Raw genomic sequence first — 21,896 nt, 5'->3', positions numbered from 1 at the left:
ACAAAGGCACCAAAGTGTGCCTAAGGCCTTCATATGCTTGGAATAAAAGTCTAGAACCTATACCACATGTGCAAGAGACTTGAAAGCATCAAAAACACCCATCCTTAAGAGTTTACGGCCGCAAATTCTAAGGGAAATGGCCTTAGGGCCGTAAACTCCTAAATGGAGTGTTTCTATGCCTTAAACCCTTCCAAGGATTTAACCACCAAGTTGGAATAATTCTAGGGATTATTTAACACCTTAAAACAACCAAAGACATTGAGTCTTGGAGTTTACGGCTGTAAACTCAAGAGTTTACAACCGTAAACTCCATGTGTGTTAGTATATGAGGAGTAAACTCATATATGGGGTCCTTTGGAACCCTAAACACAAGTGCCTTGTCCCACAATAGCTTAGATGCAATCCTTAGGGCTTAAAACACTTATATAAAGTGTTTATTATGTCTAGGATGTCTTAACATTATCAATTAGTAATTTGAGACTAATTGAGTGCATATATGTGTGATTATATGTTCATTAGGATCGTAGTGTGTGTACATGTCCTCACTTGACACCTCACAATCCTACACCGTCCAGTTCATCCGAACCACCATCAACAGGTGAGTTCATACCCCTAATCAATGTTTTAAATGATTTTAAATGCTTTAATGGGGGGGGATACAAGTAGAAAACAACATGTTATTAAACCATCTATATGTATTTTATAACTGTGTTTTCATTCAACATATTTCACATACTACAAAATGTGATGCATCAAATGGTTTTCTATCTTTAAAATACATTGTTATCAAAGGTAATACTTTTGAAATGTTTATCAAAATGACATCAAGTCACTTTTGTATTTGTTCAAAACCCTTAGATGTCTTACAAAACCATTTTTATATTCTTGAACTAAATTATGCATATACACTTATATTCTTATATATGTATTGATGATATAGTTCACATATTTCATTTAGTTTTCCCACAGCCTTGAGTAGTAAGAGTGTATAAACCTACTTGAACAACCAATTACCTTTCAGTAAATTATCATAGGGATAATTTGTAGATATCAACATAATTCCTATTACAAGGAATCACACAAGAGTTAGTTCATTCATGAGTCTATACCAGTACTTTACCTGATACATGAGTACCTTTAAGGAGATACATTTACCTGTGTATATTAACATGAATACTTGTATCTCGAATTGCGAGCATGATTTATTAGTACCTTCTGTGTAAATCTTCCTGCATATCCCTAGTACCTCGAGATATCTAGACAGGACCCTATCCCTAGTACCTCGGGATACCTAGTCGGGACCCTATCCCTAGTACCTCGGGATATATGGACGGGACTAACCATTCCGGAACCCAGCTGTTAGCAACAGTGGGTGATGAACATCTACGGATGTCTAAGGTTATTACTTATACTAGGAGTACCTTTACGAGACTAACCCTTCCTCCGCCCTGCTGCTGCTACAGAGGATAATTGGACAATCTTTAGATGTTCATTAGGTTATATATGGCGTGTTAGCCCTAGTACCTCGGGATAACAATTACATACGTCGTGTTAGCCCTAGTACCTCGGGATAATATTTACTTTAGTATATTTTCCTATTTACTTTATTTTGTGATAGGTTATACGTTTCGCTTTACGCGATGGCGTGTTAGCCCTAGTACCTCGGGATAACACTTACATTAGTACTTTTTCCTGTTTACTTTATTTTGTGATACTTTCACATAAACGATGAGTTAGACTAAGTACTTTTAGTACTAGTCATTAGGAAGGAAAATTTATCATTTTACTTACAAAACATTCGGGTCTTGGTAGAAGAGTACATTGTCATAAACAAAACATTCGGGTCTTGGTAGAAGACTACATTGTCATAAACAAAACATTCCGGTCTTGGTAGAAGACTACATTGTCATAAGAAAACATTCGGGTCTTGGTAGAAGACTACATTGTCATAACAAAACATTCGGGTCTTGGTAGAAGACTACATTTTCATAAAAAAAACATTCGGGTCTTGGTAGAAGACTACATTGTCATAACAAAACATTCGGGTCTTGGTAGAAGACTACATCTCAAACTGATAGAAAATAAGGGATTTTCTAGGGCTTTTCATACTTACATCAACATTTTCATTTAAAGGTTTACATGACTTTTAAAACAACTTTTAGTAAGCAAGACAACGACACTTAAATACTTATGAATTCACCAGCTTTAAAGCTGATACTCTCTTTCAAAATAACTTGTATTCTTAGGTCATCAGTAGACAGGTACGGTGGCCAGGTTTTGAGAAGACGCAGCAGACAAGTCTCGTCTTTTATTTTGATTGTATATTTTTGGTGTCTTATTACAATGAAAGAGCACACATGTATTAAAACTTTACTTATAATGCAATGGATGATGTTGTTGCTTGTTTACTATTTTACACTGTTGTGATACGGTACATGACGTCCTCCACCCCAGAACGTTTCCGCCGTTCGTGGTTTTTGGGTGTGACCGATTGGTATCAGAGCATTGTTTATAGTGAATATAGTATATCAACCCATAAAAGATATACTATCTATAAATACATGGGGATTAAAACACTCTGTCTCAGAGTTATACTTTTAAATAATAAAATATTTAAGTAAGTATACGTGCCTGCATTCATACTAAAATCAGTGTCATAACATCAAGAACAATAGTATTACGATTGTTGAATATCACAAGTAAGCCTGGGGATATATATGGTCAGTCTTGGGAATGGCATAGCCTGATCAACTATGGTGGTCCGAGGAGTGATTAGCATGTGCCCAAGAATGGTTGTGATATGGCAACAAGTCTAAAAACGTACCAACACAACCATAAAGAAATACCATGGGGGTATTTGGTCTTACTGTAATTATCTTAGTTAGTTCATTTATTTTAGCTATTTCTTATATCCCTTTTCTCGCATAGATTAAAATGGCTGGATTTCACCATGGCGATCCATACTTCCCAAACCAAGGCAATGCTGGTTGGCTAGAGGCAGAACCAGAAGATGATCACCCAATCCCTTTGGATGATCACCATGCTGAGGGTTTTTCCGATAGTTCTGACTAAGAGCCTGAAGTCAACAACCTACCCCCAGCTACTCAAAACCCAAACCTGAACCCCTGTCCCGCGTTTCAAGGACCCACGCCTCTGTGGGCCACTAACTTGGCTAGATAGAGCCAGGAACAAGGTCAGCCCATTCCCTACAATGGAGACCGAAGTTTCTACAACCTCACTGAAGGAGGTTCCGCTGACAGGGTCCTACCCATCATGGTTCGTAGAATTTCCAGAAGCACGATACTGGGTCAAACAACTATTGATCGGGTCATGGAGATTGAAGCCAACTCTGGCGTTAACACTGTCCACATTCGCCAACTAGAGTCTGCTCATGAATGGAGTCTGGTCCGCAATGCAAATCTGCAGAGGGAACTTGCCGAAACTCAAGCTGAAGTTAGGGAACTTTGAGCTCAGCAAGTGAGAACTGACAGGCGTATGAGGGACATGGAATGTCTACTGTCGGGATCGAGAACTCATGCTAGCAGTTCTCGTTGCCGATAGAATCTCGTCGACTCATCTTTTGGATATAACCTAGTTTATGTAAAACTTTGGTCTAATTTCCTATCTTTATAAATCTTAGACCTGTTAGGTCTTCATCTGTCACACCCCAAAACCACGAACGGCGGAAACGTTCAGGGGTGGAGGACGTCATGTACAGTATCACAACAGTGTAATATAATAAACAAGCAACAACATCATCCATTGCATTATAAGTAAAGTTTTAATACATATGTGTTCTTTCATTGTAGTAAGACACCAAAAATATACAATCAAAATAAAAGACGAGACTTGTCTGCTCTGTCTTCTCAAAACTTAGCCTCCGTACCTGTCTACTGATGACCTGAGAATACAAGTTATTTTGAAAGCGAGTATCAGCTTTAAAGCTGGTGAATTCATAAGTATATAAGTGTCATTGCCTTGTTTGTGAAAATTGTTATGAAGACCATGTAAATCGTTAAATGAAAATGTTGATGTAAGTATGAGATCCCTAGAAAAACCCTTATTTTCTATAAGTATGAAATGTAGTCTTCTACCAAGACCCGAATGTTTTGTTTGTAAAATGATAGTTTTTCCTTTGTATTGACTAGTACTAAAAGTTCTTAGTCTAACTCATCGTTTACGTGAATGTATCACAAAATAAAGTAAATAGGAAAATGAACTACTGTAAGTGTTGTCACTGGGTACTAGGACTAACACGACATCGCATTAAGCGAAATATGTAACCTAATGAACATCCGTAGATTGTCTAGAAAAGTAATAATGTAAGTGTCATTGCTGGTACTAGGAGTAACACAACATCGCAATAAGCGAAAGATATAACCTAATGAACATCCGAAGATTGTCCAATTGTCCTCTGTAGCTGCAACAGGTGGGTGGAAGGGTTAGTCCTAAATCGATCTACCTAATATAAGTAGTAACCTTAGACCTCCGTAGATGGTCATCGACCACTGGTGCTAATCAGTGGGGTTCGGAATGGTAAGTCCCGCCTAGCTATCCGATTAAACCGAGATAGGAAAGACAATTTACACAGTAAGTACTAATAAATCATCCTCGTAGTCCTAAGTACAAGTATCCAGGTAAGTGAATACAGGATAATGCACCTATGTAAAAGTGTTCCTGTATGGTATTCATGTATGTGTGTCCATGTAACAGGTAAGTATATGTAAACATATTCATGTATCAGGTAAACATCTGTAAGTACTCATGTATCAGGTGATGTACTAGTATAGACTCATGAATGAACTGACTCTTGTGTGATTCCTTGTAATAGAAGTAATGTTTGATATCTTCAAATTATCCCTATGATAATTTACTGTAATCTAACTGGTTGCTCATGTAGGTTTATACACTCTTACTACTCAAGGGTGTGGGAAACTTAATGAAAGATGTAAACTATAACATCAATACATATATAAGAATATAAGTGTATATGCATAGTTTAGTTCAAGAAGGTAAAATGGTTTTGTAAGATATCTTATGGGTTTTCAACAATAATTAACAATGACTTGATGTCATTTTAATAAACATTTCAAAGGTAAAACATTTGGTAACAATGTGTTTTTAAGATGTAAAATCATTTCATGCATCACATTTTGTAGCATGTGAAATCTGTTAAATGACAAACACAGTTATAAAATACATATCAATGATTCAATAACATGTTAGTTTCTACTTGTATTCCCCCCCCCCCCCCATTAAAGCATTTAAAATCTTGATTAGGGGTATGAACTCACCTGTAGTTGGTGATTGGAATGAACTGAACGGTATAGGATGGCTAGGTGTCAAGCGAGGACTTGTACACACACTACGATCCTAATGAACATATAATCACACATATATGCACTCAATTAGACTCAAATGACTAATTGATAACGTTAAGACATCCTAGACATAATAAACACTTTATATAAGTGTTTTAAGCCCTAAGGTTTGCATCTAAGCTATTGTGGGATAAGGTACTTGTGTTTAGGGTTCCAAAGGATCCAATATATGAGTTTACTCCTCATATACCAACACACATGGAGTTTACGGTTGTAAACTCTTGATTTTACGGCCGTAAACTCCCAAACATGTGTGTTTGGTGTGTTTTGAAGTCCCAAATGCTTTCTAAAATTATTCTAACTTGGTGGCTAAGTCCTTGGAGGGGTTTAAGGTCTAGAAACACTCCATTTAGGAGTTTACGGCCCTGAGGCCAATCCCCTTAGAGTTTACGGCCGTAAACTCTAAGTATGGTGTGTTTTTGATGGTTTCAAGTCCCTTGCACTTGTGGTATAGTTTCTAGACTTTTATTCCAAGCATATGAAGATATTAGGCACACCTTGGTGCCCTTTTTAGGAGTTTACGGCCCAAGAACCATGTCTTGGCCGTAAACTCACTTTGTTAAGTGATTTTGATGTGGTTTGGTCCCTCAATTATGTGGGTAACAATTTCTTGTAAAGGTCTAGGGCTTTAGGGGTCATAAAAACACACTTTTGTCCATTTCAATGGAGTTTACGGCCTAAGATACACTTGGGCCGTAAACTCTCATTTGTTTGTGTTCTTTGATGTCTTTAATGCCCTAGATTTAATGGGAACAAGTCTAGGTAATTATCTAAGGCTTTAGGAGCCTTAAAGTACCATTTAGTGTTTTAATTTGGAGTTTACGGCCTACGATAATCTTGGGCCATAAACTCCCAAACTTGGGTGGATTTTGGTTGTTTTCTTGTCCTTAACATGCATACATATGAGTCTAAGGCTTTAGCATAACACAAGGGTCGGTTTTGGCTTCGTTTCGGGAGTTTACCGCCCAAGAACACCTTGGGAAGTAAACTCCAAGATCTAATGATTTAGCCATCTAAATCATGTTATAAGCATCTAATAAGCATTCTAACACTACTAGAAAGAGTTACTCATGTTTTGGTATAAAAACCCGAAGATCCGTGAGAGAGAAAATGGCTTTTCTCTAGTTGGAAATGTGAATAATGAATAAATTTGGTTCATAAATCTATTTATAGTCCTGAGATATTTTGGCAGAAAATATTTTTATTCTAGAAATGATCTCTAATATAATAGAGTGTTGGAATAATAGTGTTGCACAAAACCCTAGTGCACCCACTCTCCTGATATTTCCTGAAGTGTAAACCCTGAATTACTCAAAATTACGCGAAAAAGTCTGAAAATTAACTGTGACTGCTATAACTTCTATTGAAGTGATATAGTTTGTACATAATGGAAATTCCGGGTTGTCACATGATCTCGTCTTAATTCTATCAAAATTTTCCATCTTGGTTGATGTAAGGCCTACTTCTAGGCCTTTTTTCTCGAACTTGTTACATCTGTAATTCCAGTATTATTGACAGATATCTAATCATATGGAAATTATTATCCAAATACTATTATCTTCATTTAGTCATACTATTCCTTCTGTTGTTGGGCTATGGGGAGTTAGTCCATGAGACACATTCATTAATTATTTATTCTTATCCATGTCGTCATCTTTTAAACATATAGTTAAAGATGCCGCCACACAGAAATACAAGGCGTAACCCAAACAACAAAGCACTGATACCACCACCTCCACCACCACCTGAACCTCTTCAACCACTTAATCCTTTCGATGCCAACAAGTTCCAAGCAGCTTTCACAGCAGCAATTGTAGCCGCTGTGTCAGCAATCAATGTTCCTGCCCCTAGTGGATCAGGAACAGGTGCACCTCCCTCGAACCACGGCGAAAGCCATGGACACCCTTGGGAATGCACCTACAAGGAATTAACGAACGCCAAACCCCGCAACTTCAATGGAACTGGGGGTGTTATGGTGTTGAGACAATGAATTGAAAAGATGGAATCTGTCTTTGAAATATGTGCTTGCCAGGAGGGCAACAAGGTCAAGTTTGCTGCTTGTACCTTCTCTGACAGAGCACTAACATGGAGGAACAGCCATGTTAACTATCTGACTTTGGTGGTGGCGTATTCCATCAGCTGGGAAAAGTTGAAAGACATGTTGATGAAAGAATAATGTCCTCGAGGCGAAGTACAAAAACTCGAGCAAGAATTCTGGGGTCTAGAAATGGTTGGATCCGACATCACGACCTACACATATAGGTTTTGTGATCTGGCAAACTTATGCCCTGATATGGTTGCTCTTGAGAGAAAAAATATAGAGAGATACATCTGGGAACTGTCGCCCCAAATCCAGTCAAGTGTGATCACTTCCAGGCCTATTACCTTCGATAGCGTCAAGGAACTGGCACAATCTCTCATTGATCACCGGAAACCTCAGAACCCAACAATCCCTACACCCGTACCCCAAAAGTTCAACCCCGACAACAACAAGAAAGGGTGGTCTAAGAGGAAAAGGGGGGCTTCGCAAGGATCCTCCAAGAGACAATAACTTGTGGCAATCAATGCTGCCACAGTGACTCCCATTGTCCCTGCGAACCCCTTACCAGCAAAAACTTATGCTGGAACTCTTCCGAAGTGCAACAAATGCAGCTTCCATCACCACGAACCTTGCAAGGAGATGCAGTGCTCTAACTGCAACAGGAAGGGGCATACAGCCCGTTACTGCAAGGATCCAACAACTCAGGCCGCCCAGGTTCCTAACGCTGGTATGAGCCAAGCTTGCTACGGTTGTGGCGAAATGGGCCACTACAAGAGGAACTGACCTAAAGGAGGGATGGCTGGAGGAGTAGGGAGAGTTATGGCCCTAGGCCACGAGGAAGCAGTAGCTGATCCTACGATAGTTACTGGTACGTTTCTCCTCGATAACTCATATGCTTGCATACTTTTTGATAGTGGAGCAGAGAAAAGTTTTGTAAGTCACAAATTTGCACACCTGCTTAAACAAAAACCATGTGCATTAGATAGTTCATTCACGGTAGAAATGGCTAACGGGTAAACAGAGAGTACTAACTGCATATACGTAGGTTGTACCTTAACATTAGATGGCCATACTTTCAAGATAGATCTCATGCCAGTCCCAATTAAATGTTTCGACGTTATCATCGGCATGGATTGGTTGAGTCTTCTTCGCGCCGACATCATGTGCTTTGAAAAAGCAGTTCGTCTTAACCTTCCTAACAACGAAACCTTAATTATCTACGGCGACAAACCTAATACGAACCTTCGCATCATTTCGTGCATTCAAGCCCAGAAGTGCTTGCGGAAGGAATATCATGCATTCCTCGGACACGTCGTCGATACCAGTCAAGAACTGAAAGACATTCAGAACATCCCAGAAGTACACGACTTTCCCGACATCTTCCCAGAAGAACTTCCTGGTTTACCACCGCAACGCCAAGTCGAGTTCAGAATCGACTTAGTGCTAGGAGCTATCCCAGTAGCCAAATCTCCTTATCGTCTGGCACCGGCTGAGATGCAGAAACTTTCCAGTCAACTTAACGAACTTCTCAAGAAGGGATTCATTCGACCAAGCTTCTCGCCATGGGGAGCACCGGTCTTGTTCGTCAAGAAGAAAGATGGATCGTTTTGCATGTGCATCGACTATAGAGAACTCAACAAACTTACCATTAAAAATCGTTATCCCTTGCCCCGCATTGACGATTTATTCGATCAACTTCACGGAGCCAACTACTTCTCGAAGATAGATCTACGATCCGGATATCACCAACTACGAGTGTTAGAGGAGGATGTTCCCAAGACAGCCTTCCGAACTCGTTATGGGCACTACGAGTTTGTAGTGATGCCGTTCGGATTAACTACCACGCCCGCAATATTCATGGATCTGATGAATAGGGTGTGTCGTCCTTACTTGGATCAGTTCATCATCATCTTCATTGATGAGATACTCATCTTCTCTCGAAGTAAGGAGGAGCATAGTCAACATCTCCGGAGAGTCTTAGAAACATTACGAGCGGAGAAGCTCTACGTGAAGTTCTCCAAATGTGAATTTTGGATTTGACGAGTCAAATTTTTGGGCCATGTTGTTAGCGAAGAGGGAATACACGTGGACCCTTCCAAAATCAAGGCCATTGAGAACTGGTCAGCACCGAAGACACCTACAGAAATTCGCCAATTTCTAGGACTGGCTGGCTACTATCGCATGTTCATTCAAAACTTCTCCAACATCATGAAACCTCTGACAAACCTGACCCAGAAAGGTGTGGCCTTTGACTGGGAAGAGAAGCAGGAAAGAGCATTCCAAACGCTCAAACGATCCTTCTGCACCACCCCGATACTATCCCTCCCCGAAGGGATAGAAGACTTCATTGTCTATTGCGATGCATCCAATCAAGGACTCGGATGTGTGCTGATGCAGCGAGGTAAAGTCATAGCCTATGCCTCGAGACAGCTGAAGACACATGAGGTTAACTATACCACCCACGATCTTGAGCTAGCAGCAGTTGTGATTGCTCTGAAGATCTGGCGACATTACCTATATGGTACAAAAAGCACGATCTTTATAGACCATAAGAGTCTACAACACAGTTTTGACCAGAAAGAGCTCAACATGAGACAACGAAGGTGGGTCGAGCTACTCAGTGATTACGAGTGCGAAATTCGTTATCATACGGGTAAAGCCAATGTAGTAGCCGACGCCCTAAGTCGGAAAGAATATACTGGTCGTAGAGTCAAATCTTTGACCCTAACTATCCATTCACACTTGTCCACACATATAAAGGAGGCTCAGCTCGACGCTTTGAAACTTGAAAACGTGGTTGGTGAATCCCTTAGAGGGATGGATAAGATCTTAGAAATCAGGGGTGGCGGAGCCTTATACCTCATGGATCGGATCTGGACACCGAAACACGGAGGCTTCAGAGACTTGGTCATGACTGAAGCTCACAATACTCGTTATTCCGTCCACCCGGGTTCAGATAAGATGTATCTGGATCTTAAAAAGTTATACTGGTGTCCTAACATGAAACCAAACATTGCTACCTTCGTGAGTAAATTCCTTACTTGCGCAAAGGTCAAGGTCGAATACCAGAAACCCTCCGGTCTTCTACAACAACCGTAGATAACAGAATGGAAGTGGGAGCGGATCACTATGGACTTCATAACCAAGTTGCCTAAGACGACGGGTGGATTTGATTCCATATGGGTAATCGTCGATAGACTGACCAAGTCTGCACACTTCCTGCCGATCAAAGAAACAGACAAGATGGAGAAACTTACCAGAAGTTACATTAGGGAGATTGTAAGGCTGCATGGTGTTCCTTTATCTATCATCTCGGACCGAGATAGTAGATTCACTTCGAGGTTCTGGCAGTCATTACAAAGTTCCCTAGGAACTAGGCTGGACATGAGTATAGCCTACCATCCACAGACCGAAGGGCAAAGTGAGAGAACTATCCAAACCTTAGAAGATATGTTGTGTGCTTGTGTGATTGACTTTGGAAAAGCTTGGGATACCCATTTACCCCTTGTCGAATTTTCCTACAACAACAGTTATCATACGAGCATAAAGGCAGCTCCATTCGAGGCCCTCTATGGCCGAAAGTGCAGATCCCCTCTGTGCTGGGCTGAGGTGGGTGATACCCAGTTAGTTAAGGGACGAGTTCCCAAAAGCACTCTCACGGGTCCGAAGATCATTCGGGAAACAACAGAGAAGATCTTTCAAATTCGTGAACGATTGAAAGCCTATAGAGACTGACAGAAAAGCTACGCTGACAAGCGAAGCAAACCATTGGAATTCCAGGTGGGCGACCAAGTCCTACTGAAGGTCTCACCCTGGAAGGGCTTGATACGCTTTGGAATGCGTGGGAAGCTCAATCCAAGATACATAGGGCCTTTCGAGATTCTCGCGAGAATCGGCCTTGTAGCTTACAAACTCAATCTACCGCACGAGCTCAGTAACATACATCCTACCTTCCACGTCTCGAACTTGAAAAAGTGTCTGTCCGACGAGACTCTTGTTATTCCACTCGACGACATCGAGATCAACCACTTAATCCTTTCGATGCCAACAAGTTCCAAGCAGCTTTCACAGCAGCAATTGTAGCCGCTGTGTCAGCAATCAATGTTCCTGCCCCTAGTGGATCAGGAACAGGTGCACCTCCCTCGAACCACGGCGAAAGCCATGGACACCCTTGGGAATGCACCTACAAGGAATTAACGAACGCCAAACCCCGCAACTTCAATGGAACTGGGGGTGTTATGGTGTTGAGACAATGAATTGAAAAGATGGAATCTGTCTTTGAAATATGTGCTTGCCAGGAGGGCAACAAGGTCAAGTTTGCTGCTTGTACCTTCTCTGACAGAGCACTAACATGGAGGAACAGCCATGTTAACTATCTGACTTTGGTGGTGGCGTATTCCATCAGCTGGGAAAAGTTGAAAGACATGTTGATGAAAGAATAATGTCCTCGAGGCGAAGTACAAAAACTCGAGCAAGAATTCTGGGGTCTAGAAATGGTTGGATCCGACATCACGACCTACACATATAGGTTTTGTGATCTGGCAAACTTATGCCCTGATATGGTTGCTCTTGAGAGAAAAAATATAGAGAGATACATCTGGGAACTGTCGCCCCAAATCCAGTCAAGTGTGATCACTTCCAGGCCTATTACCTTCGATAGCGTCAAGGAACTGGCACAATCTCTCATTGATCACCGGAAACCTCAGAACCCAACAATCCCTACACCCGTACCCCAAAAGTTCAACCCCGACAACAACAAGAAAGGGTGGTCTAAGAGGAAAAGGGGGGCTTCGCAAGGATCCTCCAAGAGACAATAACTTGTGGCAATCAATGCTGCCACAGTGACTCCCATTGTCCCTGCGAACCCCTTACCAGCAAAAACTTATGCTGGAACTCTTCCGAAGTGCAACAAATGCAGCTTCCATCACCACGAACCTTGCAAGGAGATGCAGTGCTCTAACTGCAACAGGAAGGGGCATACAGCCCGTTACTGCAAGGATCCAACAACTCAGGCCGCCCAGGTTCCTAACGCTGGTATGAGCCAAGCTTGCTACGGTTGTGGCGAAATGGGCCACTACAAGAGGAACTGACCTAAAGGAGGGATGGCTGGAGGAGTAGGGAGAGTTATGGCCCTAGGCCACGAGGAAGCAGTAGCTGATCCTACGATAGTTACTGGTACGTTTCTCCTCGATAACTCATATGCTTGCATACTTTTTGATAGTGGAGCAGAGAAAAGTTTTGTAAGTCACAAATTTGCACACCTGCTTAAACAAAAACCATGTGCATTAGATAGTTCATTCACGGTAGAAATGGCTAACGGGTAAACAGAGAGTACTAACTGCATATACGTAGGTTGTACCTTAACATTAGATGGCCATACTTTCAAGATAGATCTCATGCCAGTCCCAATTAAATGTTTCGACGTTATCATCGGCATGGATTGGTTGAGTCTTCTTCGCGCCGACATCATGTGCTTTGAAAAAGCAGTTCGTCTTAACCTTCCTAACAACGAAACCTTAATTATCTACGGCGACAAACCTAATACGAACCTTCGCATCATTTCGTGCATTCAAGCCCAGAAGTGCTTGCGGAAGGAATATCATGCATTCCTCGGACACGTCGTCGATACCAGTCAAGAACTGAAAGACATTCAGAACATCCCAGAAGTACACGACTTTCCCGACATCTTCCCAGAAGAACTTCCTGGTTTACCACCGCAACGCCAAGTCGAGTTCAGAATCGACTTAGTGCTAGGAGCTATCCCAGTAGCCAAATCTCCTTATCGTCTGGCACCGGCTGAGATGCAGAAACTTTCCAGTCAACTTAACGAACTTCTCAAGAAGGGATTCATTCGACCAAGCTTCTCGCCATGGGGAGCACCGGTCTTGTTCGTCAAGAAGAAAGATGGATCGTTTTGCATGTGCATCGACTATAGAGAACTCAACAAACTTACCATTAAAAATCGTTATCCCTTGCCCCGCATTGACGATTTATTCGATCAACTTCACGGAGCCAACTACTTCTCGAAGATAGATCTACGATCCGGATATCACCAACTACGAGTGTTAGAGGAGGATGTTCCCAAGACAGCCTTCCGAACTCGTTATGGGCACTACGAGTTTGTAGTGATGCCGTTCGGATTAACTACCACGCCCGCAATATTCATGGATCTGATGAATAGGGTGTGTCGTCCTTACTTGGATCAGTTCATCATCATCTTCATTGATGAGATACTCATCTTCTCTCGAAGTAAGGAGGAGCATAGTCAACATCTCCGGAGAGTCTTAGAAACATTACGAGCGGAGAAGCTCTACGTGAAGTTCTCCAAATGTGAATTTTGGATTTGACGAGTCAAATTTTTGGGCCATGTTGTTAGCGAAGAGGGAATACACGTGGACCCTTCCAAAATCAAGGCCATTGAGAACTGGTCAGCACCGAAGACACCTACAGAAATTCGCCAATTTCTAGGACTGGCTGGCTACTATCGCATGTTCATTCAAAACTTCTCCAACATCATGAAACCTCTGACAAACCTGACCCAGAAAGGTGTGGCCTTTGACTGGGAAGAGAAGCAGGAAAGAGCATTCCAAACGCTCAAACGATCCTTCTGCACCACCCCGATACTATCCCTCCCCGAAGGGATAGAAGACTTCATTGTCTATTGCGATGCATCCAATCAAGGACTCGGATGTGTGCTGATGCAGCGAGGTAAAGTCATAGCCTATGCCTCGAGACAGCTGAAGACACATGAGGTTAACTATACCACCCACGATCTTGAGCTAGCAGCAGTTGTGATTGCTCTGAAGATCTGGCGACATTACCTATATGGTACAAAAAGCACGATCTTTATAGACCATAAGAGTCTACAACACAGTTTTGACCAGAAAGAGCTCAACATGAGACAACGAAGGTGGGTCGAGCTACTCAGTGATTACGAGTGCGAAATTCGTTATCATACGGGTAAAGCCAATGTAGTAGCCGACGCCCTAAGTCGGAAAGAATATACTGGTCGTAGAGTCAAATCTTTGACCCTAACTATCCATTCACACTTGTCCACACATATAAAGGAGGCTCAGCTCGACGCTTTGAAACTTGAAAACGTGGTTGGTGAATCCCTTAGAGGGATGGATAAGATCTTAGAAATCAGGGGTGGCGGAGCCTTATACCTCATGGATCGGATCTGGACACCGAAACACGGAGGCTTCAGAGACTTGGTCATGACTGAAGCTCACAATACTCGTTATTCCGTCCACCCGGGTTCAGATAAGATGTATCTGGATCTTAAAAAGTTATACTGGTGTCCTAACATGAAACCAAACATTGCTACCTTCGTGAGTAAATTCCTTACTTGCGCAAAGGTCAAGGTCGAATACCAGAAACCCTCCGGTCTTCTACAACAACCGTAGATAACAGAATGGAAGTGGGAGCGGATCACTATGGACTTCATAACCAAGTTGCCTAAGACGACGGGTGGATTTGATTCCATATGGGTAATCGTCGATAGACTGACCAAGTCTGCACACTTCCTGCCGATCAAAGAAACAGACAAGATGGAGAAACTTACCAGAAGTTACATTAGGGAGATTGTAAGGCTGCATGGTGTTCCTTTATCTATCATCTCGGACCGAGATAGTAGATTCACTTCGAGGTTCTGGCAGTCATTACAAAGTTCCCTAGGAACTAGGCTGGACATGAGTATAGCCTACCATCCACAGACCGAAGGGCAAAGTGAGAGAACTATCCAAACCTTAGAAGATATGTTGTGTGCTTGTGTGATTGACTTTGGAAAAGCTTGGGATACCCATTTACCCCTTGTCGAATTTTCCTACAACAACAGTTATCATACGAGCATAAAGGCAGCTCCATTCGAGGCCCTCTATGGCCGAAAGTGCAGATCCCCTCTGTGCTGGGCTGAGGTGGGTGATACCCAGTTAGTTAAGGGACGAGTTCCCAAAAGCACTCTCACGGGTCCGAAGATCATTCGGGAAACAACAGAGAAGATCTTTCAAATTCGTGAACGATTGAAAGCCTATAGAGACTGACAGAAAAGCTACGCTGACAAGCGAAGCAAACCATTGGAATTCCAGGTGGGCGACCAAGTCCTACTGAAGGTCTCACCCTGGAAGGGCTTGATACGCTTTGGAATGCGTGGGAAGCTCAATCCAAGATACATAGGGCCTTTCGAGATTCTCGCGAGAATCGGCCTTGTAGCTTACAAACTCAATCTACCGCACGAGCTCAGTAACATACATCCTACCTTCCACGTCTCGAACTTGAAAAAGTGTCTGTCCGACGAGACTCTTGTTATTCCACTCGACGACATCGAGATCAACGAGAGCCTCAACTTCATGGAGGAACCAGTAGAGATCATGGACCGAGAGGTCAAGCAAACAAAGCAGAGTTGTATCCCGATAGTGAAGGTGCGCTAGAACGCAAAGCGTGGACCGGAATTCACTTGGGAACGTGAGGATCAGATGAAACTGAAATACCCTCACCTTTTCGCTTAGTTATTTGTAACTTCTTAATTGCTTAAATTCTAATTTCGGGACGAAATTCCTTCTAACGGGGGGATGATGTGACAACCCGATATTTCCATTATGTACAAACTATATCACTTCAATAGAAGTTATAGCAGTCACAGTTAATTTTCAGATTTTTTCGTGTAAGTTTTAGTAATTCAGGGTTTACACTTCAGGAAATATCAGGAGAGTGGGTGCACTAGGGTTTTGTGCAACACTGTTATTCCAACACTCTATTATATTAGAAATCATTTTGGGAATAAAAATATTTTCTGCCACAAATATCTCAGGACTATAAATAGAATTCTGAACCAAATTCATTCATTATTCGCATTTCCAACTAGAGAAAAGCCATTTTCTCTCTCACGGATCTTCGGTTTTTTTCCCAAATCGAGAGTACCCCTCTCTAGTAGTGTTATATAGCTTTAAATGTGTTCATAACATAGATTACATAGCTAAATCACTATATTTAGGAGTTTACTCCCCAAGGTGTTCTTGGGCGGTAAACTCCCGAAAACAATGCCTAGCCTTTCCCCCGAGATATACTACTGCCTTTGACTTATATAGGAGTGTATTAGGGACAAGAAAACATCAAATAACCACCCAAGTTTGGGAGTTCACGACCCAAGATGATCTTGGACCGTGAACTCCAAAATCAAGCACAAAAGGGTGCTTTTAAGGCCCCTAAAGTCTTAGACAATTACTAGAAATTGTTCCTTACTTAAATGAAGGACTGAAACACATCAAAATCACCCCTTCAAATAAGTTCACGACCCTAATAAGGTTCTTGGGCAGTGAACATCAAACAAAGGCACCAAAGTGTGCCTAAGGCCTTCATACGCTTGGAATAAAAGTCTAGAACCTATACCACATGTGCAAGAGACTTGAAAGCATCAAAAACACCTATCCTTAAGAGTTTACGGCCGCAAACTCTAAGGGAAATGGCCTTAGGGTCGTAAACTCCTAAATGGAGTGTTTCTATGCCTTAAACCTTTCCAAGGACTTAACCACCAAGTTGGAATAATTCTAGGGATTATTTAACACCTTAAAACAACCAAAGACATTGAGTCTTGGAGTTTACGGCCGTAAACTCAAGAGTTTACAACCATAAACTCCATGTGTGTTGGTATATGGGAGTAAACTCACATATGGGGTCCTTTGGAACCCTAAACACAAGTGCCTTGTCCCACAATAGCTTAGATGCAATCCTTAGGGCTTAAAACACTTATATAAAGTGTTTATTATGTCTAGGATGTCTTGACATTATCAATTAGTAATTTGAGACTAATTGAGTGCATATATGTGTGATTATATGTTCATTAGGATCGTAGTGTGTGTACAAGTCCTCACTTGACACCGAACAATCCTACACGGTCCAGTTCATCCGAACCACCATCTACAGGTGAGTTCTTACCCCTACTCAATGTTTTAAATGATTTTTAATGCTTTAATGGGGGGGGGGGTGGGGGTGGAATACAAGTAGAAAACAGCATGTTATTAAATCATCTATATGTATTTTATAACTGTGTTTTAATTCAACAGATTTCACATACTACAAAATGTGATGCATCAAATGGTTTTCTATCTTTAAAATACTTTGTTATCAAACATATTACTTTTGAAATGTTTATCAAAATGACATCAAGTCACTTTTATATTTGTTCAAAACCCTTAGATGTCTTACAAAACCATTTTTATATTCTTGAACTAAACTATGCATATACACTTATATTCTTACGGGACTAACCCTTCCTCTGCCCTGCTGCTGCTACAGAGGACAATTGGACAATCTTCAGATGTTCATTAGGTTATATATGTCGTGTTAGCCCTAGTACCTCGGGATAACAGTTACATACGTCGTGTTAGCCCTAGTACCTCGGGATAATATTTACTTTAGTATATTTTCCTATTTACTTTATTTTGTGATAGGTTATACGTTTCGCTTTACGCGATGGCGTGTTAGCCCTAGTACCTCGGGATAACACTTACATTAGTACTTTTTCCTGTTTACTTTATTTTCTTATACTTTCACATAAACGATGAGTTAGACTAAGTACTTTTAGTACTAGTCAATAGAAACGAAAAGCTATCATTTTACTTACAAAACATTCGGGTCTTGGTAGAAGACTACATTGTCATAAACAAAACATTCGGGTCTTGGTAGAAGACTACATTGTATAAACAAAACATTCGGGTCTTGGTAGAAGACTACATTGTCATAACAAAACATTCGGGTGTTGGTAGAAGACTACATTGTCATAACAAAACATTCGGGTCTTGGTAGAAGACTACATTGTCATAAACAAAACATTCGGGTCTTGGTAGGAGACTACATTGTCATAACAAAACATTCGGGTCTTGGTAGAAGACTACATCTCAAACTGATAGAAAATAAGGGATTTTCTAGGGCTTTTCATACTTACATCAACATTTTCATTTAAAGGTTTACATGACTTTTAAAACAACTTTTAGTAAGCAAGACAACGACACTGCTGACAAACACTGCTGAATCCCAAACACTGCTCTCGTCGGCCTATACTCTGAGCTGACAAACACTGCTGAATCCCAACAGTTATGCACCCTCACATACTCATCGATCTCCTGGAGAATTCTCCAATTCTCCCCCACTAAAGCACTGACTAGCTGCCATCGATAGTCATTAATGACCTTTCAGAACAACCCCGCACAGAGAGAACAGTTACACACTGACTGTTTCTCACCAGCATAGGCAACCCTCAACAAAACACATCTCTTCCCTGATCAGTCCACTCAAAGAATCCGATCCTTCAATTATCCACTCTACGACTGTAGATGTTACCCGACATTCAACCCAGTGCCGCATTTCCACTAACAATCCTCACGAACGATAACCAACGAAATTCCCAAACAATAACCCGTAACCAACCCACAACCTGTCAAAGGATGAATACCACATCGAAAACCGCACAAGGCTACCGGCACCAAAACACCAAACTATAACCATATCAAACCATCAGGGAACAACGAATGCCAAAGCGAAAACCTAAAACACCAATCCATAACCAGGCCAATCCCGCGAAACAACGAATACCGCATCGAAATCCACACTACCAGCACAAACAATACGCCACAATCAACGCAACTCAACCTCTAACTCACGCCACATGGCGACACTGATAACAAATCCACAAATCCCAAATTGGCACTGATTGCCAACAATCCCGCGCACCGTGCCCCTCCTTCCCATACTTGCGGTATGCACCACCGGACCAACAAGCTCCGGTGCCATCCCTCCCACACTTCCCACAAGTGTGACCGCTCCGATCCCCCATTCTAACGTCTACGGTCCTGGACCGTTTCGGCGCCGACTACGACTGCATCGGGGCCTGCCTCAGCTCACGCAACTGCAACTCAACCTCTAACTCACGCCACATGGCGGCCTCCTGCAACTCCAACAAGGTCTCACACCTCTGCGCAGACACGAACTGTCTGATATCCCTCTTGAGCATACTCAGATATCAGGACATCTGAGCCTGCTCCGAAGCGAACGCAGGGCAAAACATCGCCCTCTCAATAATATCCTGGTGATCTCAGTCACCGACTCCGAATCCTGCTTCAGCTCAAGGAACTCCCGAGCAAATCTCTCTCTCTCATCTCGCGGAACATAGCGAGTACTGAACATCTCTCTAACTGATTCCCTGAAACCGCAGCCCTCTGCGCGTCGAAAAATGACCTCGTGGTCAATCTCCACCAATAGGTCCAGAGCACACCTCGCCCTCTGATCAGCAGGGCGTAAACTCGTGGAGAAATACCCCTCCACGTCTGATAACCATTTCATAACAACAATCGGGTCCTGAATCCTATTGCATGTGGGGGCTTCGTATAATAGAAGTCCCGATACTGAAAACCCCGACTAGCTCCTCCCCTTGTCGTTGCTACAGCCGTTGTAGCCGTCGCGGCAACCGTCTCTGCGAGAGCCGCATATCGCTCATCAAACTACTCAATCATAGTGGTCCTGATCGACCCAAACAATTCCGGCGACTCAGCCCGCAACAATGCAGCAACCTCATCACGCAGGATCTCGCGAATCCTCGCATCCCGCTCGCTCGTGCTCGTCCGATCGATAACCCCCGACGGCACCGATCCACCCGGAACTCGTTCTCCAGCTCCCGATCCTGATCCGGATCCACTATCATCATGCCTCGAGATCTCCATAATGAAGACACCCTACCAATCTCAGATACTTCCCAAAATCCTGGGATCTAACTCTCGCAACCCTACCATAGAGACCATGGCTTCCCTGATACGCGTATGGGTCCTGTGCTTTCAGTAGTACGGGCTCATACTACCTTCCACACCTACCCATATTTGTATGAAGTACTACCACAATACCCTAGGGAACATGCATAACAACTATCAACCATTAACACTAGAGGAACACTGAGAACATCCCATAAGGGACCCTAGGCTACAGGCATCACATATCAGGCAACATTATCATGAATTCCTGAAGATCCCTAGCCTAACTCTAGCATGCTGTTCTATCAAGCTCAAATAAACAAATATCATGCATGGTATCTTGGGGTTACTTACTGGCTCCGGCTGATCGTACCTCCGCGTCCTCCGTTTACTAACTTTGAAAACCATTTTAATTTCTCATTTTAATTTTTCTTTTTAAAATCCTCCTCGATTTGAGACTGGAGTCACACGAATGTTTCTCCAATTCACTCAAACCAAGGCTCTGATACCAACTTGTAACGTCCAAAATTTCAAAACAATTTAAACTTTTCAAAATCACCCCTTTTATTAACATTATTACAAAAGGTTTTCAATACATTATTTAACAGAGTATTTTCCCCAGGTTCATATCATAAAACACCAACGCGAGGAACGGTACGATCACGCCTTTGCCTTGCCACAGACTCTTGAGAACCTGAAACATAAAACCACAACTGTAAGCCCGAAAGCTTAGTGAGATACCCCCAGAATACCAACCGCATATATGCCTTTCTAGGCCCTGACCTCCCGGTCCATCATACAATATAATCGCCTTCCGGCCCATAATATATCGCCTTCTGGCCCATAAGCATAAGATGCGAATACAACATAACAAATAATCATTTAGCAGTTCATAGACAACAATCAATCAACAGATCACATATCGTAGCATGACTCTAAACAAGGTACCGGTCTGGCCGGTCACTAGCATAACATTACCCTATAAATCAGTCAACATACTAAATGCATACATACGCCTTTCCAGGCCATGACCTTCCGGTCCACATAGTAATGCCTTCCGGCCCATAACATGTATTGCCTTCCGGCTCATAACATATAACACTGACAACTACCCGGATTTCCATCCGATAAAAGGGTTGGCCTTGGTGCCATAAACCCTAGCGATATAGTGAGGATAACTCACCTCGAAACTGCCGACTGAATAGATAGCTCAAGCTGCTCCGATCACTGATACGATCTCCACCTCTAGACATTCACCAATGCACTGAACTCAAACGATAACAACAATTACCAAAATACCCCTGGAACCACTGGTCAATCCTTGGTCAAAGACAAGGTCAAAGTCAACCCCTGACTGACCCTACTCGTCGAGTCAACCCTGTGACTCGCCGAGTCCCCATACTCAGAACTTTACCTAACCCGCGACCTAACTTGCCGAGTCACCCCAAGACTCGCCGAGTTCAACGACTCTGAGTCCACTCGCCCTTGACTCACCGATTCCTTAAGATTCCCTTTCTACACGTCGAGTATCCCCTTTTTACTCGACGAGTTCTTCCTGGAAGAATCGCGGGGCCACCCCGACTCAACTCGCCGAGTCTGAAGAACAACTCGACGAGTCCCCGTCAGTCTCCAAGCTACTCGCCGAGTCTGTTCATCAGACTCGTCGAGTCCATGCCATGCAGTCGATCAAACCGCTTCCTGAGATAAGTATTGTCCCGAAATACACAAGCATGGGAC

This window comes from Lactuca sativa, chromosome 3 (genome assembly GCF_002870075.4).
Source record: "Lactuca sativa cultivar Salinas chromosome 3, Lsat_Salinas_v11, whole genome shotgun sequence".
Taxonomy (NCBI): Eukaryota; Viridiplantae; Streptophyta; class Magnoliopsida; order Asterales; family Asteraceae; genus Lactuca; species Lactuca sativa.
The sequence above is the reverse complement of the archived record's forward strand: the minus strand, read 5'-3'. Positions refer to the sequence as shown.